The sequence below is a fragment of the Terrapene carolina genome, unplaced genomic scaffold (assembly GCF_002925995.2).
Source record: "Terrapene carolina triunguis isolate 2854851 unplaced genomic scaffold, T_m_triunguis-2.0 Scaffold234, whole genome shotgun sequence".
In the NCBI taxonomy this organism is placed as follows: domain Eukaryota; kingdom Metazoa; phylum Chordata; order Testudines; family Emydidae; genus Terrapene; species Terrapene triunguis.
In genome coordinates, this window is record NW_020664585.1 from 2050401 (window position 1) to 2063602 (window position 13202).

At 47.7% G+C, this 13202-nt stretch overlaps 1 protein-coding gene across 4 annotated transcripts in view; it reads left to right on the forward strand.

Annotated features, from left to right (window-relative positions):
- Positions 1-13202, forward strand: part of TPST2 (tyrosylprotein sulfotransferase 2) — a 40000-nt gene that overhangs the window by 522 nt on the left and 26276 nt on the right. For 2 of the 4 annotated variants that reach the window (XM_024207404.2, XM_024207397.3), the window contains exon 2: positions 1710-1825. The exons of 1 other annotated variant lie outside the window; for it this stretch is intronic. The gene's annotated coding sequence lies outside the window, so the exon portion shown is untranslated. Of the gene's footprint in view, positions 1-1709; positions 1830-13202 lie in introns of all 4 variants that reach the window. One more of the 4 variants, XM_024207398.3, reaches the window with a different exon arrangement.

A 13202-nucleotide genomic window follows, 5' to 3' on the forward strand; every position in this document is an offset into this window, starting at 1 on the left:
GCGCCCCCCCCCGCGCGGAGCCCCTATGCGCCCCCCCTCTGTGCTTCCTAGGTCAGTTTCAGTCCTGCTCCGGGTCTTGCCGGAGGGCTGGCCCGTCTGCCTGCCCCTTCTGGCTGCCCTGGCCGCAGGGGAGATGCTGTCACCGGCTGGCGCTGCCCCTCTGATGCCCTGCCCTGGCAGGGACCCCGGCAGGCTGCTGGGCTCGGGGTTCGGCCAGGCCCAGAGCCCCTGCTCCGCTCCGGGGCTGGCGTGTGTGCAGATGTGGGGGTGGGGATAACTGCTCCCCCCCCCCCGGCTGCCAGTCACTCCTGGGCAGCCCTGGCACTGTTATGGCCCAGCGTTAACACGCCCCGTTCATGTGCATGCAGATCAGCAACCCCCAGAATGCTGCACAGTTCCCCTAAATCTCCAGTGCAACAGAGGCACCTTCCCTCTCCCTCCTCCCCAAAGCCAGCTATGTTCAGGTTTGTCTGAGGGGCACACAATCAAGGGCACCGGCGGGTCAGGCTGAAGTGGCTCCATGCTCTCAGACAGCAGGAGAGCATACATAATGCATGCGTTTTAATATCTTGGCACCGGGAGGGAGGATGAAGGGGAGAGCCCGATTGTGAATTCACTTGGTTTTGGCTTTGAGGGTTTAAATCCATATGATAATGGTGGTATTTTTTCTGACTGACAAATTGCGGTGTGCAGCGGTGTTGTCTTTGCTGCTGTTATTAACAGCTGATGCCTAAAGTGAGCAGAGGAAGGGGCGGCAAAAAAGAGTAATGTAATCTCAAAATGTGACAACACACTTCCCATAATTCAGTTTTGGGCTGTTGCCTGGTGTTTCTCCACTGCCTTCCTAGCAGCATATAGGCTGTGTGTATAGTAGCAAACATGGTAGCCATAACCCAGAACTGGTGGTAGCAACAGTGAATACAGTAGTTTAGACAAGCACCTGTGTTTTATTCGTTGTCTGACCTGACTCTTATGTAATACTCCCTTCAGTTTCATTACAATAAAGACCCTGGGTGTATGTGCTTCTCTTTGAAGCCCTTACAGTGTTCCAGGGCAAAATGCTGATTTGAACAGGAGGCTGGAGACCACTCAATCTTTTGGTGTAAATGTATTTAAAGTGCAGGGTGGTGTTGTGGTTGCCTCTTTCTCACATTAAGTTTGCAGCCCCAGCTTCATGCCTTCTTTGTGGGTCAGGCTGCAGACTGATGCATGTGCAAATGAGCAGAAAATGACTAACTTATTTTTTTAAAACAGGATGATCTATATTGGTTCACCAGGTCTCCGACCAGAAATCAACAGTCTGCCATTCCCTCCCCCGCCTTCTGCTTTCTCAAAAGAGACTGAGATTCCTTACTGACTTTAAGCTAAATTGTTATAAGCCAAGTTTAAATTAACTTCACGGTGTCCACACAGGGTTTGCTCTGGTGTAATTAAAATATTTTTAAAAAAATTAAACTGGTGTAAATTGTAATAGAGAGCCAGGCCCGTACTCTCCAATCCTGCAAACATTCTTAACTTTACTTATCTCAGGAAGGACTGCCCCTAGTGCAAAGAAAGCTCTGCCTCCCTTCCATAGACAGGGGGAACTCCCACACCTCTTGGGATATGCTTCTAATATGGCAGGAACTGAGAAGCTGTAAGACCTGTGCCAAAAAGCCTCAGCTTTTCCTTTCCCCCCTAAGTCTGTGTTTTGGCTTGGTTTCCTTCAGTGTTCCTTCTGTACTGACGCTTCCTGTTCTGAAGAGCAGCAAGTCGCCTCTGCCTAGAACAAGACCCCGCAAGCGAGACTGGAGTTGTCTGAAACTGACCAGCATCTCAGGAGACAGTAGGTAGATTCAGCCAGTGCTTTACTTGGGCTCTCATTTAAATCTCAGTTTTCCACCAGGTGTCTTTGCTTCCCTAATGTCCTTGGCTGGCGTATTGACAGATACCCCCTTGTGAGTCTTTGAACCTGATTGCCAGGGCCTGGCTGGAAATCCAGTGACGGTATATTTCTGGAACATTTTACAATCTGTGATCTAAGTGGGGGCTATTAGGATCTCGGTAGAGAGGCTGGAAATTCTTACCTTAGGACTCTAGTGTGCAGATGCTGGTAGAGCAAGAGAGCTAAGAACATGAGGTGGTGTTCCTCCAAATCACTCTCCTTTCACTCTGCTGTCTCCAGCATTGCTCTATTCCACTTCAGGCTGGGGGAAGTCTCTTTGTTCTTGTGTTAGAATGATGTAAAGCATTCACCTTGTGATTTGCCCTCCTGTGATGGATATTGGCTTTCTAATTAACACTGCCTTGCAGTTTGCTTCTCCCATTCCCTCCCCCTACACCCTCACACATGTGTCTGTGTGGGCACTTCCCTCCTTTCTTGGCGGCTTTGTACAAGCAGGCATGTTAATAGCTGCGGACTGGCAAATCGGAGTCTGAAGGGCACCATCCCTTTGTTATATAGTTTAGTTAACTAACAAGCATAGCCAATTAATGAATATAGCCTGATGCTGCTGCAAATGGGAAGGGGTGATTGGCTGGCTCTAGCAGATGATACATTCAGGTATCATGCTCTCTGGAACTTGGCAGTGAACACACGTAACTGTAGTGGGGTAGGAGGGTTCCCAGAACGTGTGTGATGTGGTAGCCCAACCAAACCTGCCTTGCATAACTCAGGATTTGATGTAGAAAGATGTTTAGTTTTGCAATTGATGACCTGCTGGTAACCCTCAAACTTCTGTTCAGTGAAGGTAGGATGCTAGTTTCTGAGTTACCGAAAGGTGAAGGAGTAACTCCCTTTCCCTTGCTGGAGGCGGGTTATTTCACATGCTGCTTTTTTCGGAGTATCAGTGAAAACTTCTGACAGTGACTGTTCTAACTCTCTGCTCAAGAGAGACAGGGAGATGAAGTTTGACAACAGAAATTTGACCTTGGCGGAAGTGCCTGGCCCATCTTTTTCCTCCTAAATCTGCAGGTACAGACCGCATACCCACACCTGGAAAAATGGTACTCTGCGTACTGAGCAGAGCAGCCCGAAGATGGCCAGGGCTTAAACAACTAGATCTGGCAGATCTGTGGGACATCCCCTAACTCTCTCTCGCCTAGTGCGGATTTAAGAAGCATTCTCTGGGTTTGGGCTCACTCAGTGCTATGCACCATACTGAGTTGCTCCTGTGGAACGCCTCTTCTCAAATATTTGGGCTTCATTTTTCCTCCTGCAGTGGAGGAATGGTCTGTAGTCTCTATTTCCCTCTTTCACATGCAGATTGTTGACACAGGGCAGCTTGTGTGCTGTGCCTTCGCATGACTCAACAGTGAACATCTGAGAGGCTTTTTAACACTGAGCATGCTGCTTCCCCCCCTATTTGGAGCTCTTTCACCACCCCCAGCCACTTCCTCCCTAAACCTCTCACTAAAACTGTGCCTGCATCTGCTGCTCGCTCTCTGTGTGGGCAGCATCTTGCAATACAGTGTAGGAAGGAGGTGAGAGACAAATTCAATATATTCCCTCCACAACTTCACATTCCTGGTGCGTTTGGCCAGAATTACAGCCCTTCTGTGCCTCCTGTGGCACATTCCCAGCTCTTTTCTCTGCTGACTGCCTGCTGGTCACTGGGGATATTCAGACGTTTGGGCCTGCACTTTGTCACAACAGGCCCTGCTGCTGTGTTCATTTTCCTGTCTATTCTCTACAAGCTGCTTCACAATTTGAGTTCCCTCTTCTTTTCCCCACTCTAAGCCGGTCACAGGTACTCAGTACCATTTCCTAGATTTACCCCTCCCCGTCACACAACAGAGTGTTGAAACTTGTCAGAAGGGGTTTCGCACGAGAGTGGTGACTAGAATCAAGTGGAAAGTTGAGGAAGATTTCCGATAACATCCAAATTCAAAAACAAATTTGTGGTCACTTCTTTGTGACTAATGCAGCAGTCTAGCTTAACTGAGATGAAATCTTGCCCAGACCAAATGTTCCATGAAAAGCCAGCTTTGACTAGCATCTTTTGAATATAATTTGCACTCCCGTGACTAGCTACATCTGTCATCCCACGAGGGAACAGAAATAGTACCCTATCGCCTGTGAAGGTGACCAGCGTGGCCCAAGTTCTGAAGTTCAGGTATTGAATATTTGCAGCAAACTGCTTGTGACCCATTCATATAGGAAGACAAGTGCCACACAGATTTGGGAGCGACTTCCCAGATAACTAATACTTACGAGAATTTCACACTCTGCTCATGAACATTTTGTCAATGGAGGCGAAGTTCAGTTAATAAATGTGGTGTTCTGAATGATCCGCTCAGCCTCGATACTGACAATGACTGAACTGTTTAGAGAAAATATTTAAATATTATGGGCTAGAATTTTTACTCCCTGACACTCCTGATGCCTGGTAAGCTGCTGCCATTACCACCGAACTATGGGGGTTTTATATGCCATTGCGAGCAAGAATCTGATAAAATGAACGGCCAGTAACTGCTCTTTGGCACCTGAATCTTTTTGGGTGGTTTTAGCACTAGTGACATAGTCCTGTGGACTAGTACTGCAAGGGGGTGATCTGGGGGCATTAGAAATGGGCTGCAGCTTTCATTATATTGTCTGCAAAACTTTTTTTTTTTTTTAACCTCTGTTCAAGGCCAAAGCATGGAGAGCAAGTAGCCCTCCTGCATAATTGGTAACTGTTAGTTATTTCTCCCACATAGTAAAGGGTGGAAAGAGCTACTATCCATTTCTGGGCTGACAGCTTCTTCAATCATCTCTTTTGCGGCATTGCAAAGCTCAGATAGCCTTTGGAGCATGGGTGAGGCAAGCAGTCGGGGGAATGTAGCTCCTGCCTGTTGCCCCATTGGTGCATCTCTCCGTCTTTGCCAAGGAGCAAGGATGAATCCCAGAGCAGAGAGAAGTGATCAGCGCTGTAAAGCCGTGGTTGTTATTGCCCTCCTCCCATTTGGAAGGTCACCTGCTCCTCTCTAACGAATGGAGGACGCTATTCCTGCCTCCACCGTTCTTTACGAGGTGGTGGCCCCGTGTCAGGCCAGGCGCTGCTGTGGACGCAGCCTTGCTGAAGAGGAACTTGTGCTGTGGGGACAGTGTTTTTCAGCTTTTTGTACAGAGCTGGGCACGTGCTCTTTGCTCAACAAACAACTTACGTCCTGGACTCTCTGGAAGTGCCTGGGGCAACTCCCAAGCTTCTGACAGCTCCTTTGTTCCCTTCTGTGTTCTCCAGCCCCCCAGGTGCGACTGCTGCGTTTCCCCAGGGAAGTGGAGTTGAGGAGAGCGTGGGGGAGCTGAGTTCTGCTCCTCTTCTGTTTGGATTCCTCAAGGACCCAGCTTACTTGGGACCCATCCCCTCAGGCCCCTCAGTGTCTAAGCTAGTGGATTCTCTTTAAGAGCCCGCTCGCTAGCTTGGTTTGAGGGCACGGCAAGGCAGTGTAGCTGTCTGATTCTGCAGCTGTGACTGAGTCCACAGAGCTACATCAGCACCATCCTCCCCAAGACTCAGGCTGCGGGTCTTTCCGTATCCAAAAACTCTCGATTGCTTTTTAGTTCTTAAAAATCCCATTGGCAGGAGCCAGGCCCAGGCCGGAGACTAAACTTCAGCAGGGTCCACGTGAGAAGTTGTGAAAGGGTAAAAATAGAGCACGTGCCCTTGTTCTGTAGACGCGGTACTAGGGCTGGTTTTCACTGAGCGCTCCTAATCTGAAGTTTGAACCTCAGGGCACCGGAGCTCCTCTTTGCTTGAGTCGCGCCTCCTTTTAAGCATTGCCTATGTTTGTTTTGTGTCTCTCAGCTTCAGTATGTTTTTTGCCTCTCCCTCCCTCCAGTAAAGTGGGATTGTAACATCTTGAAGAACCTGTAGGTAGCTGTTCTGGCGTGAAAACAACCCCCCAAAACAGCTTGCCGAGACTGAACACATGAGGCAGCTTTAGTGACAATAATTGTAAAATTGTAATGACGGGGGCAGGGATGGGCTGGGGGACAGGATGTGGAGCTTCGCCACCTCCAGGTTCATCAAAAGACACTGATCACTATCTGATGGGGGCTGTCTTCCTGCCGCACTGTTTCCTTTCAGGTCCCGGAACATATCTCTTGCTTGCATCTGAGTCTCTTCCTCTGCCATTATTGTTTTATGCGATAAACCATTTGCGGAGTAAATTTGGTATGAGACTGCAGACCCAGCAGCTGCCTTACTGAGTGGGCAGGTGTTCGCGTCATGCTAGCGGCTGTCCCCCTCGCCACCTTTGCTGGCAATTTCGGGGGAGATGCCCAGATTGAACTCCTGGCAGTGGTCCCCGCAGCACAGGGCTTGAGCTACGTTGGGGAGGAAGGTGTTGCGTAGCTTGCCTTGCTGCTGCCCATGCTGCACCTGACTGTCGGTTTAAAGCATTGAACTGGGTGTTGTATCCTAAGGAATAGGTGAGACTAGAAGAGCTTCTTGTTACGGACATGCTGAGTCTCTAGGAGGTAGATGCAGGATTACGTGAAACATTAGAAAATCCAAAAAATATCCAGTATTTTTTTTTAGAGAAAGAAAATAAGCACTCAGCAGGCAGTTTTATTTGGCACTGCACAGATGAATCTTCAAATGGGCCCATTATTCCTTTAGGAAGCTTATTGTCAGCATTCAGGGCTTAACAGAATGTCTATTTGTGCGCGGTCCCTGTTTATTTTTTACTTTAGGTTTGATAAGCCTGGAAATGTAGGTAATTACCTACAATGCAGGACCTTTCCAGGGAGCCTGCTATTCACTGCTCTGCATGTTTTGGCTCCAGGAAAGCTTGCAAAATTGTACTCTGCACTTCTTTTAAACACCTGCCTTTGTTTAATTGTCTACCAGTTTGGAGAGACTCCTCCTCCGAAGCCAAAAGAAGCGTAGTTCATCTTGATTGCCAATTCTAGCACTTCTGTGCCAGCCCTAACTTGTGCTTGCATAATGTGGAGTGGTTTATAGCAACTAGAGTTTTGTTGTATGATAACGTGGGATAATAGCGCAGAGGTGAGGCTACGTCTCCCTAGCCCTGGATTGTGTAGAAGTGTATCCCTTCTCTGTGTGTATCCTTTGATCAGCTTGTCCCTTGTCCCAGGCTCTTACAGCATGAATGACTGATAACAAAAGAACCTTCTCCTGCATTAAGCATTTGTGCTTAGCCCTGGGGTGCTAAGAACAAGCAGCTGGTTTCCAGGTTGTGCTCATGGCCAAGTGAGTTCAAAGCAAAACCTGAGAACCCACAAGTTGTTGTAGCACTGAGACATTTCTCAGTGGGGAGATAATTGCCAGCAATTTGGTTCAGATTTGGGTCCAGGAGAGTTACAGACCAATAACAACAACACTGTAATCACAGAGACAGAAGGAGCTGGGATTTTTCTGGGGCTCCTGTTCCTCCGTGGCTCTGGAGATGGATCTGCTGGCGAGAATGTAGCTGTGCCAGGAGCATGGGAGGAAAGGGTTTGACTGGATTAGGACGTGTCCTGTCTTATTGGTTTTTCTGGTAAATGCAAAAATGGCAGGGGTAGGATTATAAAGATGGGCCCCTGTGGAATCCATAACTTAACTCCTCCCCTTCTCTCTGCCTGGAGAAGAAGCAGTTCTGCACATCCGGCTGATGGCTCCTGGGTGAAACCTAAACCTGGGTTCTCAGCCTTTTTCTTCCTGGGGCCCCCAACACGCTATAAGACTTCCTCGGCCCGCCTGTGCCGCAACAACTGTTTTCCTGCATATCCAGTAACTTAAAAGCCAGGGCCGGTGTTAGGGGGTTAGCAAGCAGGGCAACTGCCCGGGGCCCCAGGAAGATGTGTTGCTCAGGCTGGGGCTTCAGCCCTGTGCGGCGGGGCTCGGGCTTCGGCTTTCTGCCCTGGGCCCCAGCGAGTCCAACGCCGGCCCTGCTCTCTGGTTTGAATTTTGTTTTCTTCACTTGGAGGAGCAGAAAGCTGACATTGCCTCGTCTCGGAGGAGTTTGTGCCTGAGTGTTTAGAACCCCCGACTGGATTAGAAGGGGATGTGTACGTGTGGGACTGTCGTCTGTGCACAATGTTGCAGCCCCCAGTTCTGGAATATCGCTTTTTTCTTCTGGATAGTCCAACTCGATCATGACTCTTCTTTAGCAGATTTCCTAAAGCTGAGCCCGTAGGTAGGGCGTTTAAACACCCTGCAATTATTCATGTTTCTCCATAGGGCGACGTCCTGTTTTGGGTTCCTTTCAATGAATTTAGGGACGTTTTGATCTGAGATCATAGATGGCCAAAGCAGAGATCAGGACAGTTTAATGAAAATTTAGTATAGTGATTTCATAGCCTTTTGAGAAAACCAACAGTGGGTGTGTCAAACCACCATTGTTTCATTTGCCTGAGTAACTGACAGCTCATTAAAACGACAAACTCCATTCAGTGAAGGGCAATGGGTGTTATGTTAAATGTCACTCAGTTCAGAGTTCAGTAAAATTGAACAGAATGCAACAATAATGTAAGGCCTGGAAGTAAGCACATCTTTGCTAATCTGTTCCATTCACAAATCCAAATGCAGAGCTTCTGGCTGAATAATATTTTGATAAATTGTTATTTGAATGCTTATTGCTCACTGGGCACTTGCAGTGTGCTTGGTGCTGCACAATGCTTAGAGGAGGACAAGATCCTTTTCCACAAGGGCCTTGAAATTTCATTGGACACACAGTGTCTCTGATATTTTTATTTTTTTACCCCCAGAGGTGCTGAGCGTCCACAGCTCCTGCTAGTGAAGCTTCTTTCAGCTGTTCAGGAGCTTGGCAAACCAGGCCAGGTGTGCGGACTGTGCATTTCTGGTGGTGGTCCATGCTCGCCCGTTAGATTCCAGGGGTAAAGGACACAGCAAAAGAGCCAGATGGCTCTCCCCACAATGACGCCTCAGCCTGTTCTCGCTGATGTTCATGACATTCCGAAAGCACTAAAACGTGATGGCGATTAGCTTTTACTAGGTAACCAAAGCTTAATCGAGCGCTAGCGTAAGGGCTCAGCCAACTTAACAATCTGTCCTGCAGAGGCCAGTTCTTTCCACTCTCGTGCACATCAATGCAGCCGCCTCTAAGGTGCTGATTAATAGCACCCAACAGCACTGCAGCAATTTGGGGCAGACGCTGAAGAATAAATGTTTGCACACACAAGGAGGAGGAAGTCTTAGGGAGGCAGAATTCCCAAACTGCAATTTGCCAGGACCATTTATTCCTGGCTCTGCCACTGGCTTGCTGTGTGACATCTCTGTGCAGCCTTTAAAATGGAGATAGATGCTTACCTCTGTACAAGGCTCTGCAGTTCATGGGTTTGAGGGGTTTACACCCCAATACTTACAAAAAATGTCAGGATTGTTTTAATGACCACAACTGTCATTGCCTTGTTTTTCCCTCTCGTTCAGTATCCGACACCCTCGGTAACAGCGCGCCCCTGACGCTGGATGTTAATAGGGTTAGGTGCATTAGCAGAACTGCAGTCCCAGGCCGTACCAGTAGCTGACAAAGGGGTCTTTGAGCGGTTGCAGTTTGCTGCCTTGGGAAATAAAAGATTTTGTTGTTTTTCATTTAAATTTGTGTCTTTGGATTTTCTGGTACAAAAACAGCCCTTAATTTGCAACTGCCAACTCCTGCGCGTACAAATAAGAGAGAGCTGGTTCTTAACACTTGGAATGTGGATTTGAAAAAGCTTTTGGCAGAAATTAAATGGTTTTATCTAGCAGCCCCTTTGCCCCACACAGGTGCACAAGACAAACTTTAGCCTTCCATCCCTGTGGGGAATGTGTTGAGGTTTTTCCGGGTAAGGTAGGATTTATACACACACAAAAAAATTGCTAGTAAATGTGAAGACCCTTAATGCTGCATGTAAAGATGACTCAAGTGAGGCTTGTTCCAGCAGCCAGAGCTGTGTGTGACGGGTGTTTCCTGTACTTCCAGTCATTTGTTTTTTAGTGACACATACGTTATTGGCTCAGGCTCAGCCTTCATCCTAGGTTCCGTTTGCACCACAGAGGATTTTTGATGTATTCGGGTCTACAAATGCACAACACTTGCTGTTCAACCTGACGGACATTTCCAGACAGCGTAGTGCTCTAATGGACTGCAGCATGTGTCTAGTACTTACTCGTACTTGGGTCACTACTCCTTCATTTCTCTCTGCTGAGTTTTTTTTTGGAGGGGGGGTGCGGGAAAGAAGAATTTTAGTGAGGGAGATTGGTTTACCCTGCTTTACTCTTGAGTATTTATATTTTTTTTCCCCTCACACCATCGTTACTGGGTATAAATTATTTTCCATGCACTGGACTTGTGATTAAGTGCTTAATATGGGAACCATAGAAACAGAAGAGTCTGAGACTTTATTTCGGTCAGCATCTTTCTTCATTATTTGTTGGGCAGTTTCCATTCAGAGAATCAAGAAGCTAGAAAAGCTGATGTATTTATTGGAGGGGGAGGAAACTATCAAGTAGGAAAAAGTTTTAATCTGTATTACTGTGTATACCTGTTTGTCAGTTCCCTAAACAGAGAGCCCAAATCCAGACCCTTAAATATAGTCAAGCTGTTCTCAAAATGGTCCGACCAAGGTCATTTTACTATTGATTAATTCCATGTTTCTTTGGTGCCCTAGCGTCTGCCCCAACTTCATACACACTCTGTCAATTTCAGCCTGCCCTGGCTTGGTGTGTTCTCATTAGGGAGTGTAATTTAAACAGGTCAAAAGGTTTCCTGCCAGAGTTACTTGTCTGTCTCGGAGATGCTCTTGTTCTGGTCTGTTGGTTCTTATCATGCCTTCCTCAATGTAGTATCTCAGCACCTTCCAGTCAGACATTAAGTGTTGTGGTGAACATCTGTCATGTGTGGTTTGCTGGGTCTGATGGAGAGGATTGTGTGTGCAGTGGAGTGTTCTGTTCTGGTAGGATTTGGGGGGGTTATTTTTAACGCCTATGCTGCAATGTGTGTGTTAGCGAAGCCCGCTGGAAGCAATGGATCTTGCACTAGGAGCAGAAGTTGTTAGGTTTGTAATGGTCCTTAATTTCTGGAGGAGTTCATTCCAGTCTTGGCGGCCTCTGAGAAAGTGCCGTGTCCTGCCCCAAGAAGCTTTACTCTGGGGCCAGAGGAACAAGAGTTGTCAACCACGGTCCTTATCCTAGAGTTTCCAGCTCGTTTAGGTATCCTGGGGCCAGACCATTGAGCACCATGAAGATACGATCTGAGACCTTGAAGTTGACTTTTTGTGTCTTGTATTTCTCTGTGCTGTAGTCAGTATTCTCCTTCATTATTGACTATTCTTAATCATATAGCTGTGAAATCTCCAGGAATTATACAGAATTAAAATAGAATGAAATTGGGCTCTTAGTTCTTTTCTTAAGTGACTCCTGCCTCCATCTCCTCTTCCAGGGCAGGAACAGAACTGCAAGGAGTGAATGCTCTAGCTGAGCGTTATGAGATGAACGTGTTCCTAGCATGCTGTCTCGCTTCACCTTTCTCGGTAGCTATGTGTTCAGCACTTGCTAATCCTAGAAGCATAACTCTTAGAACTGTTAATCTGAAGCTTCCATATTGGTTTGTATTTCTCATACAGCTGACTGCACTTGAATGCATTGTTTTGGCAGCGTGGGTAAAGTCTCAACATAGTTAAAGGTTCAGCAGGACTTAATAGTCGAGAAGTAATTCCCATCCCAGAAATAATTGTTCTTGTGCCACTTCTGATCAGGCTGGTGTTCAACTGCTAGGAAAGCAGATAATGGGTGCAGACGACAGGCATGTGTATGCGACAGCAGCACATCTGTGGTGTTGTGGCTATGTGTAGACACTTCCTGTAGTGACTGAAGGGTTTTTTGGGGGGTCATTGTAGTTAATCCACCTTTGGCTGGGTCAGTGGAAGAATCCTTCCGTCCATCTAGCCTGGTCTATACTGGCATTAGGTAACCTAACTACAGTGCTTAGGACATGAAATTTTTCACAGCCGTGAGCAATGCCGCTAGGTCAGTCTAATTTTTAAATGTAGACCAGGCTGAAGACAGAGTGAGCTCTGCAGGAGAGCTGGATGAAGTGCAAATTCTGTCTTTCTGGGGAGATTAATTGGAGCAGACTGAGTAATCCAAGGGGAGGTAAAGGCAGGGAATGGAAAAGCAATGGTATGTGGAAACATCTGTTAAACCCTGTGTAGCCTGAAAACTCAACTTGGAGGGGAGTTTGAGCAGCTTCACCCTCACAGAGCAGAGGCTCGTTAGCACGTTAAACAAACTGCAGAAGGGGAGGAAGGAAATGGCTCAGATCAAAATAGAAGGAAACAGTTTCCCCAAACCTTAGACCTGGTCTACACTTCAAATTAAGATGGAGATAGCTCTGGTGCTCAAGGGGGTGAAAAATCCACACCCCAAGCACTGTAACTATGCTGACCCAGGGAAGAATTTGCCAGGAAGTGGAGTTTCTATAGCAAAGCCAAACCCCGTCCCTTGATGTAGTCTGTGTCACGCTGCCTGGAGTGGTTCATGGCCGGGGCAGTGCCTACTTCAGGGAAAACATCCCAAACTGGGTTTTTTTTCTACAATTAAATTTCACCAAACTACAAATGTGAATTCCTGGATTATTGTAATCATGCATAGGTGCTGACTCCGTGGGTGCTCCGGGACTGGAGCACCCACAGGGAAAAATTAGTGGGTGCTTTGCACCCACCGGCAGCCAAGCACCCCGCCTCACCTCCTCCTCCACCTCCGCCTCCTTCCCTGAGCGTGCCGCGTCCCCGCTCCTCCGCCTACCTCCCAGCGCTTGCTGCCGCCAAACAGCTGTAGTAAGCTCCAGGAGGGAGGGGGGAGGAGCGGGAACGTGGTGCGCTCAGGGGAGGAGGCGGGGCAGAGGTGGAGTCGGGGCTGGGGGCAGAGGGAGGTCGAGCACCCTCCAGCGCCAGAAGAAGTTGGCGCCTATGTCACCAAGGAGTCACAGACAGTCCCCTTGGGCACTGCATCTCTCTTGCCACCCAGACAAGCTGGACTTAGCGATAAATGGTCACGTACACCAAAAATCGCAAAATATTCAGGTTGTTCCCAGTCCCAAGAGAGCAGTCACTTACCCAGATCAATGTGTACCTCAGCTCTCACACCAAAGACAATGCTGGTAGCCAGGCCTGTAATAAACCAATGAAAGATTTATTAACTAGGAAAAAGGAATCCGTGTTATTTACAGGTTAAAGCGGGCAACATCTATGTACAAATGACTTCCGAAAGGTGGCAGAAATGCACTAATCTGTCAGC